The 15646-nt window shown below is 45.2% G+C and overlaps 1 long non-coding RNA gene across 1 annotated transcript; it reads left to right on the top strand.

Annotated features, from left to right (window-relative positions):
- Positions 1–2371: 2371 nt before the first annotated feature.
- LOC142092579 (uncharacterized) lies at positions 2372–15104 on the top strand. Its single transcript, XR_012677125.1, has 5 exons — positions 2372–6096; positions 10387–10446; positions 10535–10597; positions 12845–12903; positions 15070–15104. It is a non-coding gene; the product is annotated as an uncharacterized LOC142092579 (long non-coding RNA).
- Positions 15105–15646: the final 542 nt, after the last annotated feature.

Raw genomic sequence — 15646 nt, 5'->3', positions numbered from 1 at the left:
TTCAGTTTTCCCTTTTATTTCCCTAATCCCCCTCGCTTTTTTAATGTTCTTTCTATGCCTACATTTATTCCCTTTGCTCTTTTTCTTAATTATTTCTTGTCTTTCCTTCGTGCCTTTGCTTTCTGAATTGTCTACTTCGCTGTTTTAGTTCGCTGTCACCGTTTTAAATTTTTTTCTCTATTGCATTAATCCCCATTGCTTGTAAAATTTTCAGTCTACCTTATCCCGTTCGCTGTCTTTATTTTTAGTTTTTTTCCTCATCTTTCCTTAGTGCGGTCACTTTTTACAATTTCTTCATCTGTTTAGTTCGCTGTTTTTTATTTTTTAATTCTTTCCTGTCTTAGTCCCTCGGCTTTAAAAATTTTGTTTCTCTGTCTGCTTTTATCTAGTTTGCAGTCTCTGTTTTTAATTTTTTTTGTTTGTCCTCTTGCCAGGCGGTTTTGAAATTTTCTTTCTATATTTACTTTGATCATACTCCCTATTATTATTTTTTGATAGGTTTCTGTCTTTGTCACCCTTTTTTATTTTTTAGATTTTTCTTGTCTTTCCTAAAAGATGTGGCTTTTTAGTTTTTCCGTGTGTAATTTTATCCCATCCAATGTGTTAATTGGTTAATTCTTTCCTGTCTGTCCCGCAGCCTGCGCTCCACTTAATAAATTTTCTTTGTATGTCTCTGTTTATTTAGATCGCTGTCTCTATTTTTTTTTTACTTTTTCCCTCTCTTAATCCCTTGGTTTTTAAAATTTTGTTTCTATATGTACCGGTACTCTAGTTTGCTGTCCGTATTTTTAGTTGTCTGCTGACTGTCCTGTACCTCTTTGAATTTTCAAGTTTCCTTCTATGTGTTCTTCCATCAAGCTCCCAATCCCTACTTTATGTTTTTTTCCTGTCTCTTATGTATCCCATTATTTTTGAAATTTTTTTCTTTCTCATCTTTTATTTGGTTTCCTCTCCCTATTTTAAATTTTCTTTTCCGTTTTCCTTACCCTGTCATTTCTTAAATTTTCTTTTTATGCCTCCGTTCATCTCATTGCCTTTCCCTTGTTTTTAATTCTTTGCTGTTGTGTACCAGTTGCTTTTAAAATTTTATTTGCATATCTCCATTTATGTAGTTCCCCGTCCATTTTTTTCCTTGCTGTGTTTCCGGTAGCCCATCGCTTTTTATTTTCTCTTTTGAACCTCCCTCTGTAAAGCTTCCTCAAACAATTGTTTAAATTTCCTGCCTTTCTGTCCTGTTCCCGTTCTAGTTCTCAGTCTATCCGTCTTATGTGCTCTCTTTATTAATTCTTTCCTGTGTTTGTCGCTTTTTAATTTCTCTATGACTGCCTCTGTCCAGCTTCCTGTCCCTCTTTGTTGTTGTTGTTGTTGTTTGTCGTTTTTTAAAATTCTTTCTGCTGTGTTCCCCTTTTGTAGCTTTCTACATGTCTCGCTCTATCCAGTTCTCCATCATTGTAAAATGACACCCCAGCCGTCCCTCTGTCTCCTGTCTGTGTCTGTCTCATTCTCTGTCCCTCTCTGTTGTTTCTGTTGTCCCGTTCAGTCCCTCCCCTGCTCCCTGCCCCCTCTCCCCCTTATTTATTGCTCCATCTCCCCATCCTCCTCCTTACTGCGCTCCATTTCTCTCTCTCTCATCATCTGTGTGCAGTTCCCTGTCCCTCTCTTGTTCCCTGTATCACATTTTTTGGTTCCCTGTCCCATACCTGTTGTCTACCTTCCTCTGTCCTTCCTCCTGCTTTCTTCTTCCCTCTTTTCCCTCTGTCCTGCTGCCTTTGGGCTCTGAGACTTGGAGCCAACTCACTACCGAAATTTTTGATGCGTGTAAAGAAACAAACCTTTGCTGTCTCCTTTGTGCTCCTGGGTGCGTTTCCAGCCGCTGGGTTCTGGGCAAGTGGCTGTGGTTGGGTCCAGGGGAAGGAGTGATGTGCTGTGGGGCTGGGGCCATGGCCCCTCTTCCCGATGGGCTCCAGCTGTGGGCTGGGGCAGCCCAGGTGGGACCCATGAAGTGAGGATGGGGCTGGGCCAAGGGTTTATAAAGGCTGCAGGTGGGGATGGGTCAGGGCAGCCCCCCGTGGTCCATGTGAGGCTGAGGATGGGGCTGGCCCTGCTATGCTAAGGGGCTGTAGCTGGGGAGGGGGCTGCCTGGGCACGCTTGCCTGCAGCACCCGGCTGAAGAGTGAAACCAAGAGGCTTCTGCAGGCAGTTGTCTCCGGCAAGGAACAGCCCATCCCCGCAGTGAGGAAGGATCTCTCCCAGCGATCCCCGACAGAGCACGCCACCAGCACACGGTGCCAGGAGCTCGGTGCCTCTGTTGGCCACACGTGTGAGCTGCCATGAGTCTGGGAAGCCTCATGGGAGAGGAGCGCTCCAGCCCCTGCTTTTAGGTGGGTGAGGGTCGGGCAGCCGGCACTGCGGAGAAGGAAGGGACAAGGGCAGAAAGAGAAGCCTCAGGGCAGTAAAGGTCTCCTGCCGGTCTCCAGCAGCTGCGGTGAGTTGTGCGTCCCGTCTCCTGTGTGAGGGCCCATCCCTGTGGTGCTTCTCCAGACCTCTGCCTACCTCCTTGCTCGTCCCTGCCTCCGTCTACTTTTCCAGCTGCCTGCCTCCCTAAAGCTTTTTGCTCTTTTGTCAGCACTGTTCTGTACACCGTCGCCTTCTACATTTCCAGCTCCCCACCTGCTATTATTTCATTTTTCCCGCGCTGCCTTCTTCCCCATTGTTTGTGCAAATTGCATTTCTAGGTCTCCCTCTATTCAGCATGACCCCTCTCTGTTTTCAGTGACTCCCTGTGCTCTGTACCCTGTTGCTCTTCCAATGTCATTTCCCTGTGGCTCCCTCTCCTGATATTTAACTTCTTACCCATATGGCCAGTATCCCGTTGCTTTCTAAATTTTTTCTCTCTGACTCCAGTTATCCAGTTTCCTGTTCGTGTTTTTAATTTCTTCCTGCCTATCCTCTACGTCATCACTTTTTAAATTTTGTTTCAATGTCTCCATTTATTTAGTTTGCTGACCCTATTTTTTTTCCTCTCTGTTCTTAATTTCTTTGCTTTATATATTTTCTTTCTATGTCTCTGTTTTAGTTTGCCGTCGCTACTTTCTAATTTTTTCTCATTTTCTTAATCTCTGTTGCTTTTAAAATTTTCTGTCTGCTTTTATTCCATTTGCTGTCTTTTTTTTTTTATTTCTTGTGTTTTCTTAGTGCGGTCACTTTTAAAATTTTCTTTTCATGTCTCTCTTTCAGTTTGGTGTCTCTATTTCATAATTTTTTCCTTTATTTCCCTAATGCCTATCACTTCTTAAATGTTCTTTCTATGTCTTCTTTTATTCCCTTTGTTGTTTTCTTTCTTTTGTGCCGTTGCTTTTTATATTTTCTTTCTATGGCTCCGTTTTAGTTGGCTGTCACGATTTATTAATTTTTTCCTTATTTTTTTCATCAACCTCGCTTTTAAAATTTTCTGTCTGCTTTTATTTGGGTTGCTGTATTTTTTTTTTAATGATTTCTTGTCTTTAGTAGTGCCTTCGCTTTGTAAATTTTCTTTCTGCATCTCTGGCTTACTTAGGTGTTGCTACTTTTTAATTTTTCCCTTTATTTCCCTAATGCCCCTCGCTTTTTAAATGTTCTATGTTTACCTTTTTCCCTTTGATGTATTTATTTTTAATTATTTCTTGTCTTTCATTAGTGCCCTCGGTTTTATATTTTCTTTCTACATCTGTTTTCGTTTGCTGTACCTATTTCATAATTTTTTTCCTTTATTTCCGTAATGCTTGTTGTTTTTTAAGTTTTCTTTCTATGTCTACTTTTATGCTGTTCCCTGTCTTGAATTTTTAATGATTTCTTGTCTTTCCTTAGTACTGTCGCTTTGAAAAGTTTTTGTCTATGTATGTCTTTTTGTTCACTGTCGCTATTTTTTAGTTCTTTCCTCTCTTAATCCATCGGCTTGAAAAATTTTCTACTTTTGTCTTGTTCGTTGTCTTGATTCTCAAATTGTTTTCTTTTGCTTTACTTTTTGCCATGACTTTTAAAATTTTCTTTCTACGTCTCTGTTTTAGTTTGCCGTTGCTATTTTTTAATTTTTTCCTCATCTCCTTAATTTTTCTTTCTTTGTACCCCTATTCCGTTTGCTGTTTTACTTTCTTCATTATTTCTTGTCTTTCCCTAGCGCTCTTGCTTTTAAAATTCTTTCTATCTCTGCATTTTCATTTGCTACCAATATTGTTTAATTCTTTCCTCCCTTAATCCCTTGGCTTTTAAAATGTTGATTCAATGTCTACTGTTATCTACTTTGCTGTCTCTGTTTTCAGTTTTTTTCTATCTGTCCTGTACCTCATTGTTTTTAATATTTTCCTTCTATGCCTGCTTTTGTGAAGCTTCCTATCTCTGATTTTTGTTTCCTGCCTGTCATGTACCCTGTCACTTTAAAAATTTACTTATTATGTTTCTGTTTTTTTAGTTCGTTCTCCCTGTTGTTTAATTTTTTTTTTTTTTTTTTACTTCTCATAGTCCTTGTTGCTTTTAAAATGTTCCATGTCTACTTTTATGCCGTTTGATGTCTTTAGTTTTGAATTACTTCTTGTCCTTCCTTAGTGTTGCCTTATTTAAAATTTTGGTTTACGTCTCTGTTCTAGTTCAGTGTCCCTATTTTTTCATCTTTTCATTTCTTAATCCTTGGCTTGTAAACCTTTGTTTCTATGTCTACTTTTGTCTACTTTGGTGATCCTATTTGAAAGTTTTTCCTCTCTGTCCTGTATGTCATTGCTTTTTAGATTTTCTTTCCGTGACCTCTTTTATCAACAGGCCTATCCTTATTTTTTATTTCTTTCCTGTCTCTCGTTTAACACATTGCTTTTAAATTTTCTTTCTATGTCTGATTTTATTGAGATCATTGTCTGTATTGTTTCTTATTTCTCTTGTTTCCTTAGTGCCCTTGCTTTTTAAATGTTCTGTCTGCATCTTGGCTTATTTAGTTTGCTGTTCCCCATTTTTTTAGTTCTTTTTTCTGTTAATTCCTTGGATTTTCAAATTTTGTTTTTATGTCTACTTTTATCACGCTCCCTATCCGTATATTTTATTGCTTCCCTGTCTGTCATGTACCCCCTCGCTTTTAAAATGTACTTGCTATGTCTCGGTTTTTTGTTTGCCGTCCCTGTTTTTTCATATTTTTCTCTCTTAATCCCATGGCTTTTAAAGTTTTTTTACATGTACTTTTTTTTTCATTTTCTATCTATACTTTTTAATCTTTTCTTCTCAATCCCCATCGCTTTTAAAATTTACTTTCTATGTTTGTTTATTTAGTTCACCGTCATTACCTTTTTTTTCTTTACTTCCCTAATCCCTGTTGCTTTTGATATTTTCTGCGTCTCCTTTTGTCCAGTTCGCTGTCTGAATTTTATTTTTTTTCTTGTCTGTCTTTTACGCCTTTGCTTTTCAAATTTTCTTTTTGTCTGCATTTTTGTTCGTTGTCCTTATTTTTCAAATTTGTTTTCTTTCTTAATCCTCTTTTTTTAAATGGCCTTTCTTTGACTACTGTTATCCTGTTCACGCTCTTTATTTTTTGTTTCTTGTCTTTCCTTACCATTGCTTTTTAAATTTTCTTTCTACGTCTACTTTTATCAAACTCCCATCCCTGTTGTTTAATTCATTCTCGTCTGTCATGTAGCCTGATGGTTTTTTGTGGAGAAGAATTAAGAGGTGGCCTAATGAGTACCAGCTGATTCAAGAACTGAAACAGGTGAAGGGAATTGTGAGCAGACATGTGATCGTTGCCAGAAGGAAGATAGGTGCAATGAATGGAGAGAGATGGTAGGGCTGCCCTGTTATGATAAAGGCTGTGCATGTATGCCGCAACAAATGGCGCCCGAACAGGGACTGAAAGAAGAAAACCTGAAGAAAGAAGGTCTTGGAGAAAGATAATAGAAATATCCAGTGGTGAGCCCCGCTGAACTGCAAAAGCTGTTGAAAAGAAACAGGAAAAAAGCCGTTGAAAGGAAATGGGATAGAAGCTGTTGAAAGGAAACAGAAAAAAAAGCCATTGAAAGGAAACGGGATAAAAGAAAAAAGCTGTTGAAAGGCAACGGGATAAAAGAAAAAACGGATACAGAGGTGAGCAGCCGTGGGGAAGTTATATGAACTTTATACGTTAGTCATGGGGCAGTTGGCATCTCAGTAGAAGAACTATAGATAAGGAAAACTTTGCAACTAGAAGTTCTAGAAGGAATATTGTGTGTATGCAGCTCTGCAGAAGTTGCATCCTGCAGAGCAGGTGTTGCAAAATGTGACTGATTTAGCAATTCTGGAGGGAAAACCAAAAGATAAGAAAGATTCATTTGAACTTGCGCCAACGGTGGATGAAGCTTTACAGAAACAGAGGCTATAGATGAACTTGTTCTAGTGAATGTAATGGCAGCAATTCTGGAGAGAAAATCAAAAGATAAGAAAGATTTATTTGAACTTGCGCCAACGGCGGATGAAGTTTTGCAGCGATAGAGGCTAAAGCACCATTTGTTCCCGTCCTCCCACCCCAAGAATATCTGCTGCAGGGATTCGTACCCACACACAGACATGTATCAGTGAGGTTCTAGAGGAAAGTGAACTGTGTGATGGAGAATAGGAAAAAGAATTAGAAATGTTAAGTTTGTGTAAGGAGGTATGCAAATCAATAAAAGAATATGGGTTATGGAGAATAGGAAAAAGAATTAGATTAAGGAGGTACGCAAATCAATAAAAGAATATGGGTCACAGGTTTCATTTGAATATGAACTTGTTCTAGTGAACATAATGAACAATTTGGCAATTGAGAACAAAAAAGGGGGTGATGTGGAGAAGAATTCTGGAATTGGGAGTTTCGGATAGGACTTTGGCAATGCTACAAAACCATAACAAGGGGAAGGTGTGGAGAAGAATTAAGAGGTGGCCTAATGAGTACCAGCTGATTGAAGAACAGAAACAGGTGAAGGGAATTGTGAGCAGACATGTGATTGTTGCCAGAAGGAAGATATAAGAGAGGCAAAGGAGAGAGACAGAGGGAGAGAGCTGCAATGAATGGAGAGAGATGGTAGGCTGTGCATGTCTGCCGCAACAGTTTTTCATTTACTTTAGATGTCTCCGTTTTAGTTCGCTGTCCGTATTCGTTAATTTTTTTCCTTTATTTCCTTAATCCTGGCACTTTTAAAATCATCTATGTCTACTTTTATCCAGTTCCTGTTTCTATTTCTGAATTCTTTCCTGTATGTCACGAACCATGTTGCTTTTTAAATTTCCTTTCTATGTCTACTTTCATCTAGTTAACTAAAAAAATTTTAATTTTTTTACTCTCATAGTTCTTTTCGGTTTGAATTTTTGTTTCTAGGTGTACTTTAATATCATTTTCTGTCCCTATTTTGTAATTTTTTCCTGTTTCTTGTATCCCATTGCTTTTACAATTTTTGTTCCATGTCTACTTTTATGAAGACGTCTCTGTCTGATTTTTCATTGTTTCCTATCTGTCCTACTTTTAAATTTTCTTTCCTTGTGCATTTTTATCCAGTTTGCTGTCTCTTTTTTTTTTTTAATTCATTCTAGTCTGTCCCGTACCCGGTCGCTTTTAGAATTTTCTTTTTATGTCTTTGTCTAATTAGTTTTTTTTGCTTTTTAATATGTTTTTTTTCTTCTTCACTTCTGAATTTTTGTTTTGTTCCGGGGCGCCCTGGTTTTGTTGCTGGGGCTCTGGTGTTGTTCCTGGGTCCGTGGTGTTGGTCCTCGGGCCCCGGTTCCGTTCCCGCGGGCTCCTTTTCTCCTGGGGCACTCCTCATTGTCTCTGTGAGCTTCTGGGGTTACTTGTTTTGGTCCTGGCGTCTCTCGGTGCCCACGGGTCATTCCTTTTGGTCTGGGTTTGTTCTAGGTGTCTGCGAGTACCCTTAGAGTGCTCCTGGGGTGTTCCTGAAGGTCTCTGCGTGCTTATAGGATCCTCTGGGATTCTTGGGGTGCTCCTGGCTGTCTCTGGGTGCCCACAGGATGCTCCTGGTGTTCTTGCATTCCTCTTCGGTTGCTCTTGGGGGGCTCCCTGTGGGTTCTGGGTGCCCACAGGATGCTCCTGAGGGTCTTGGGGTGCTTCGGGGAGTTCTTGGTGCTCCTGGGAGTCTCTAGGTGCCCACGGGGTGTGCCTGGGGGTCTTGGGGTGCTCTTGGGTTTCTCTGGGTGCTCACAGGATGCTCCTGGGGATCTTGGGGTGCTGCTGGAAGTTCTTGTTGTGCTCCTGGGGGTGTCTGGGTGCCCATGGGGTGTTGCTGGGAGTCTTGGGGTGTTCTAGGTGTCTCTGAGTAGCCTTGGGTTGCCCCTGGGGTCTCCTGAGGGCCTCCTGGGTGCTGTCTGGGTGCTCGTGGGCGTTTCTGGGTGCCCTTGGAGTGCTCCTAGGGGGCTTGGGGTGCTCCTGGGGGACTCTGGATGTCCACAGGGTGCTGCTAGGGTTCCTAGGTGCTCCTGGGGGTCTTGGAGGGCTCCTGGGGGACTCTGGGTGCTCACAGGATGCTCCTGGGGGTCTTGGGGTGCTCCTGGGCATTTTAGGGGGCACCTGGGGGTTTCTGGGTGCCCACAGGATGCTCCGGGAGAACTTGTGGTGCTTCTGGGCATTCTTGTTGTGCTCCTGGGGGTCTTGGGGTGTTCTAGGTGTCTCTGGGTATCCTTGGGGTTCCCCTGGGGTGCTCCTAGAGGGTGTTGGGGAGTCCTTGTGTCTCCTGGGTGCCCGTGGGGTGCTCCTGGGGGTGAGTCTTTGGTTGCTCCTGGGGGTCTCTGGGTGCCCATGGGATGTTCCTGGGGGTCTTGCGGTGTTCTAGGTGTCTCTGGGTACCCTTGGGGTTCCCCTGGGGTGCTCCTGGAGGGTCTTGGGGAGTCCTTGTGTCTCCTGAGTGCCTTTGGGGTGCTCCTGGGGATCTCTGGGGGCCCGTGGGGTGCTCCTGGGGGTCTCTGGGTGTCCATGGGGTGTTGCTGGGGGTCCTGGGGTGCTCCTGGGGGTCTCTGAATCGTCGGTGATTTACATCAAATAATTTGCTTTGCACCCAGAGATATCTTTGAGAAGGGAGTCTTACAGGATCTAATTCTGCTTTGTCGTTCAGTCCTATCTGGAACAGAGTTGTGTTAGAAGTTAGGTAGCATGCGTGGGGTTGCTAGAAATGAAGTCTAACCCCACAGCATTTTGGGTTTTTGAGAGGAAACCAAGGCACGTAATTTTTAAGAATGATATTTTTATTGCATCGAATGATCTACCTTCCCGTGCAGCTTAGTAGGACATCTATCTTCTTCTATCTACGCCCCAGAAAAATTAAGTCCAAGTCCCTACCTGGTCACATTGCTGATGCAATAGATGCAGTTGTAGTAAAAGAGCAGGCATGGTCGTTTGCTGTAAGGGGGGCTTCCTCTGTTTGGTGCTTTGCATGCTGTAAACTTAAGGCAGGTGAGAAAACTCCCTGCTGCTCCTCTGGCTGCCTTCATTCCTTCTGGTGGTTCGCTCCTCCCCTTTGCCAGGGGATTGTGGGAAGGGTGGTGGGCGGGGCCCGGGGTATATGAGCTACAGCCTCTCCTCAGGCAGCTCATTCTGCTGCTGGGCTTCTCTGGAGGTGGTGGTCTGCTGTTCCTGCAGCTGACTGCAGCTTTTGAGCTGCCTAAGCTCTTTGGGTAGTCTTGTTTTGATATTTAGAGAAGCAGAGGTGTCTGGTTAAGGTAAGGGCTTCGGGACCAGTCAAGGTTCAGCTGCATGTGTAGAAGAAAGCACAATTGTATGCAGCTTTTTTTTTTCCCCCCCCAGGTCAGTAAATTTGTATTGGGTGTTCAGAGGTGGCAAGATGTATGGTTTTGGTTAATAATGTGGTTTTGGTTTTTTATTAATTTTTTATTTATTTTACTTATGCTCCTCTTTGCAGCATGCAGTTTAGCGTTAATATGTTGATATGCCTAGACCGTTGGGGCAACGGTTGTACGGTCATCTCGAACTCAGTAGCTGTTGGCAGGCTGTGTGGACAGCTCTTTCAATGATGTTTTATGGGGGTGAGCTGAGCCATGTGGGAGGGGCTGTTCAGGGGTAGTGAAGGAAACTGAGTCCCAAAGGTATTAAGGCTTGTATGTGTAAGGCTAAATGCTTGACTTCTAAATTTTGTCTAATGATAGGATGTATACTTGGATTCTAGATAGTATTCCTACATGGAAACAAGTCCTCTGGAATTGTTAAATTATTGCTCTGCCTCTGGGTGACTCATTCAGTATTGTTTTTGCAGATGCAGAGGGACGAGCTGTTCAGGGCGATCGTCAAGAGGCGAGCGGAGCACTGGAAGAAGCTGGGTTGGTGGGTGGTATTAGAGGGAAGATGTGACTGGTGGCTATGTGACTACATTATGGTATTTCTATTTTTCTCTTTATTTGAAGGTGCAAAGGGAGGAGCAACGTGGGCTATGGGCACCGGAGCTGACTCTGGCAAGTTGACCGGTGATTGATGGGCTGAAGTAGCGGTTATTTTTCAGGTGTTGTATTGCTGGTAAAGTTATAAGCAAGCCTTGTTGGTTGGGTCTTACAGGTGGTGCGCAAGCTTCAGTGTGGCAACCCAAGCTGATGGAAGCTGGACAGCTTACCGGCCAAGGTAAAGGAGAGGATGATAGGAAACACTGTGGGCAGGCTGCGGTTTCGGGCAGTATCTCGCACATACCTTTTCGCTTGGGTTTCTGCACGTGCCGCACGCAGGCTCGAAGGGGCGACGCCGCCACATGCTGACGAAGAGGTCCGAGAAGGTGAGGTGCTTGTGGGCCGGATTGGCATCTAATAGCAAAGTATTACATGCAACTGAAGCATTTCTCTGTGGTTTTGCAGGTGCCATGTGGGCGCCTTTGGAATTGGATCAGCGTTTGAGGTGAGCTGGGTAGTAGAGAGGAGGAGCATGGGGCTGGTGGTTTCTGGCAAGTGCAATGGTAATTTTGTGTCTCTTGGTATCCTAGGCATCAGAAGCGATGACAGCCGCTGCGTCCGACTCTGGAATCGGCGTGGAGCGGGTGAGTGGAATGCAACGCTGTGTCTGAGGTGGGGGATGTTGTGGGAAAGGTCCATGTTGACCGATGTGACGCTGCCTGGCGGCACCGTTGTGCATGCGTCGTTTGTTTTTTTTGCAGATGGTGAAGAGGAACCTGGCGATTGCAGGATTAACCCAGTGGGCTGACTGTGGCTTTTGCTGTAGAGGATGGATTCAGACTCCCGGCCCTCTGAAAGCTAAGTTGAGGCACTGGTGCTGGAGATGGATCGAGGGAGGGAGGGGACCGGGTTGGCGATCGCACGAAGGGGTTTTAAAGACAGTGTAGGGCAGGGGACTGTCCAGGGACAGTTCACCTTGGGCGGTTAAAGGGAGCAGGTTACTTATCAGCGTGATGTTAGCATGAGCCGGGCAGGGCGGTTCCAGCCTGTGTCTGTTGTTGTGTAGTTTGCATGGTCTGTCTTCTGTGTCCTAGGCCTTCTGCAGGTCTCGATGTCGTCTTTGCGCTCGAGGAGCGCGGCACGCGCCTCGGGCACCATCCCTAGGATCTCGAATGCCTGTACTCGTCGGCATAGCGCCAATAGGGCGCTTTTTCCTTGCGTTACAAGCTGAAAGCGTGGATCGGTCTCGTGTCTCGAAGTTTCCGGACGGTCGTCTTTTGCGGCATCCTTCCCGGCTGCGTGAGCAGTTCAGCTCTGTAGCCGTCCATTTTTGCAGACTGGGATTGTTTCCCTGCATCCTTACGTTCTTAGGTCTTGAGGCCAAGCTTCTTGCACATCCATCCTCTCAGTTTTGAGAGCAACTTCTTGTCATGGGCTGTGACGTTCTACTCTTTCTCTGGTGTTGCCATAGAGCCTCCTCATGTCACAGCCCTGCAGGTCTTCTTGCCTGACGGCATCTTCCATTTAGGTGTCATTTTTCTCGCCGAGCTTTTTCTCTCCTCTTTGCGGTATGTTGTTTATAGCGTTCCGTATAGCGTTGGTCTGTGCATGTGTGTGTGTTTGGCTTGGAGCGGCCCTGCCTGGAGGTGTAGAGTCAGGGGTAGGTGGAATAGCCATAAGAGTCTATGGTTAATATGTTGATATGCCTAGACCGTTGAGGCAAAGGTTGTACAGTCATCTCAGATTGAGAAGCCATTGGCAGGTGGTGTGGACAGCTCTTTCAATGGTGTTTTATGGGGAGGAGCAGAGCTGTGTGGGAGGGGCTGGTCAGGCGTCATAAAGCAGATTGGATCTCAAAGGTGTTAACGCTTATATGTTTGGGGCTTAAAGGTTGTGGGTTGTTTGTGTAGTTTTTTTATTAACGGCAGGATGTATTGTTGGATTCTTAATGATATTCCTAAATGGAAACAAGACTTCTGGAATAGTTAAGCTATTGCTCTGCAACTGGGTGACTTGTTTGATGTTATTGCTTTTTCAGATGTGGAGGGACAAGCCCCGCACCAAAGGGTGACGTAGGAGAGGCGTGCGGAGTGCTGTAAGAAGGTGGGTTGTTGCATGGTATTAGAGAGATGATGTGACTGGTGGCTATATGATTACGTTATGGTTGTTTTTTTTTTATTTGAAAGTGCGAAGGGAGGAGCGACATGGGATATGGGCACTGGAGCCAACTCGGGCAAGGTAAGCGGTGATTGGTGGGCTGAAGAATCGGTTATTTTTCAGGTGTTGTATTGCTGGTGAAGTTATAAGCAAGCCTTGTTGTTTGGGTCTTACAGGTGGTGTGCAAACCTTAACGTGGCAACCCAAGCTGACGGAGGCCAGGTGGGTGAGCTGTCAAGGTAAAGGAGTGGGAGACACGAATCGGTGTGGGCAGGCTGCAGTTTTGGGTAGTATCTCAGCACGTGCCTTTTTGCTTGGGTTTTTGCAGGTGCCGCACGCAGGCTCGGAGGGGTGACGCCGCCGCATGCTGACGAGGGGTCCGAGAAGGTGAGGCGGTTGTGGGCCGGATTGGCGTCTAATGGCAAAGTATTACGTGGCAACTCAGTGAAGCATTTCTCTGTGGTTTTGCACGTGCCGTGCAGGCCGCCTTTGGAGTTGGATCAGCGTTTGAGGTGAGCTGGGTAGTAGAGAGGAGGAGCACGGGACCGGTGATTTCTCACAAACGCAGTGGTAACTTTGTGTGTCTTGGTATCTTAGGTGCCAGAAGTAACGGCAGCCGCAGCGTCCGCCTCTGGAATCGCCATGGGGCAGGCAAGCGCAATGCCACGGCTCTTGTGAGGATGAGGGTGTTGCAGGAGAGAGCGGCGTCTACTGTCATGATGCTTACTGCTGGTGTGTGTTGGGTTGTTTTTTTTTTCCAGATACTGAAGAGGAACCTGGTGACTGCAGGAAAATATCAGCTAGCCAATGTGTTTTTTGTCAAGGATGGATTCAAACCCCTGGCCCTCTGAAAGCTAAGTTGAGGGACGATGGCTGGGGAGGGGGCAAGGAGATAAGGTTGGCAATTGCAGGAAGGTGCATTTAAAGTTACTTAGGGCAGAGGGCTGTCCAGGAACAGGTCTCCTTTGGGCAGTTAAAGGGAGCGGGTTACTCTTCAGCATGAGGCTAGGGCAGGGCAGTTCCAGCCTGTGTCTGTTGTTGTGTAGTTTGTGTGGTCTGTCTTCTGTGTCTTAGGTCTTCCGCAGGTCTCGATGTCCTCTTTGTGCTTCAGGAGCACAGCACATGCCTCCGGCGCTGTCTCTAAGATCTTGAATGCCTGTACTCGTTGGCATAGCGCCAATCAGGTGCTTTTTCCTTGTGTTACAAGCTTAAAGCGTGGATTGGTCTTGTGTCTTGGAAGTTTCCGGATGGTCATCTCTTGCGGCATCTTTCCCAGCTGTGTGAGCAGTTCTGCTCTCTAGCTGTCCGTTTTCACGGACTAGGATTTCTTCCCTGCATCCTTAGGTTTTTAGGTCTTGAAGCCAGGCTTCTTCTGTGTACATCCTCTCTGTTTTGAGAATAACTTCTTGTCATGGGCCATGATGTTCTACTCTTTTTGGGGTTGCCACAGAACCTCTTCACATCACTGTCATGGTCCCATGCATTTTCTTGCCAAATGGCGTATTCCGTTCGGGTGTCATTCTTCTTGCCGAGAGATTTCTCTGCTCATTGAGGTGCATTTTTTTGAGTTCCATGTAGCATTGGTCTGTGCATGTGTGTGTGTGGCTTGGAGCTGCCCTGCCTGGGGGTGTAGAGTCACGGGGAGGTGGAATAGCCATAAGAGTCTATGGTTAATACGTTGATATGCCTAGACCGTTGAGGCAACGGTTGTACAGTCATCTAGGACTCAGTGGCTGTTGGCAGGCTGTGTGGACAGCTCTTTTGATCATGTTTCATGGGGGTGAGCTGAGCCATGTGGGAGGTGCTGTGCAGGGTTGGTGAAGGAAATTGCATCTCAAAGGCATTAAGGCTTGTATGTGTACAGCTTAATGTTTGATTTATAAAATTTTTCTTAACGGCAGGAAGTATAGTTGGATTCTAGATGGTATTCCTACGTGGAAACAAGTCCTCTGCAATTGTTAAGCTATCTCTTTGCATCCAGGTGACTCATTCAATATTGTTTTTGCAGAGGGACGAGCGGAGCACTAAAGAAGGAGGGTTGGTGGGTGGTATTAGAGAGAAGATGTGACTGGTGGGTATACGACTACATTATGGTATTTATTTTTTAATTTGAAGGGGCAAAGCGATAAGCCATGTGGGATATGGGCCGAGTTGATGTGGCCAAGGTGGATGGTGATTGGTGGGCTGAAGTAGCAGTTATTTTTCAGGTGTCATATTGCTGGTGAAGTTGTAATTAAGCCTTGTTTGTGTTTTACAGGTGGTGCACAAGCTTCAATGGGGCAAACCAAAATGATGGAGGCTGGACAGCTGAGCGGCTGAGGTCAATGAGAGGGTGATAGGAAACCCTGTGGGCAGGCTGCAGTTTCAGGCAGTATCTCAGCATGTGCCTTTTTGCTTGGGTTTCTGCAGGTGCCGCACGCAGGCTCGAAGGGGCGACGCTGCCGCATGCTGATGAAAGGGTCCGAGAAGGTGAGGCGGTTGTGGGCCGGGTGGGTGTCTAATAGCGAAGTATTACATGGCAACTCAGTGAAGTGTTTCTCTGTGATCTTGCAGGTGCCGAGTGGGCCGCCTTTGGAATTGGATGAGCCTTTGAGGTGAGCTGGGTAGTAGAGAGGAGGAGCATGGGACTGGTGATTTCTCACAAACGCAATAGTAACTTTGTGTGTCTTGGTATCTTAGGTGCCACGAGTAATGGTGGACGCAGCATCCAACTCTGGAATCGGCGTGGAGCAGGCAAGCGCAATGCCATGGCTCTTGTGAGGATGAGGGTGTTGTGGAAGAGAGCGGTGTCTACTGTCATGATGCTTACTGCTGGTATGCTCTTTTGCAGTTTTTTTTTTTCAGATACTGAAGAGGAACCTGGTGGCTGCAGGAAAATATCAGCTAGCCAATGTGTGTTTTGTCAAGGATGGATTCACACCCCCGCCCCTCTGAAAGCTAAGTTGAGGGATGATGGCTCGGAAGGGGGCAAGGAGACAAGGTTGGCAACTGCAGGAAGGTGCATTTAAAGTTACTTAGAGCAAAGAGCTGTCCAGGAACAGCCACTTTTGGGCAGATAAAGGGAGCGGGTTACTTATCAGCATGATGTTAGCGTGTGCCGGGCAGGGCAGTTCCAGCCTGTGTCTGTTGT

This window comes from Calonectris borealis, chromosome 24 (assembly GCF_964195595.1).
Source record: "Calonectris borealis chromosome 24, bCalBor7.hap1.2, whole genome shotgun sequence".
NCBI classification, from domain to species: Eukaryota; Metazoa; Chordata; class Aves; order Procellariiformes; family Procellariidae; genus Calonectris; species Calonectris borealis.
This window is presented reverse-complemented; position numbering and strand designations above follow the sequence as displayed.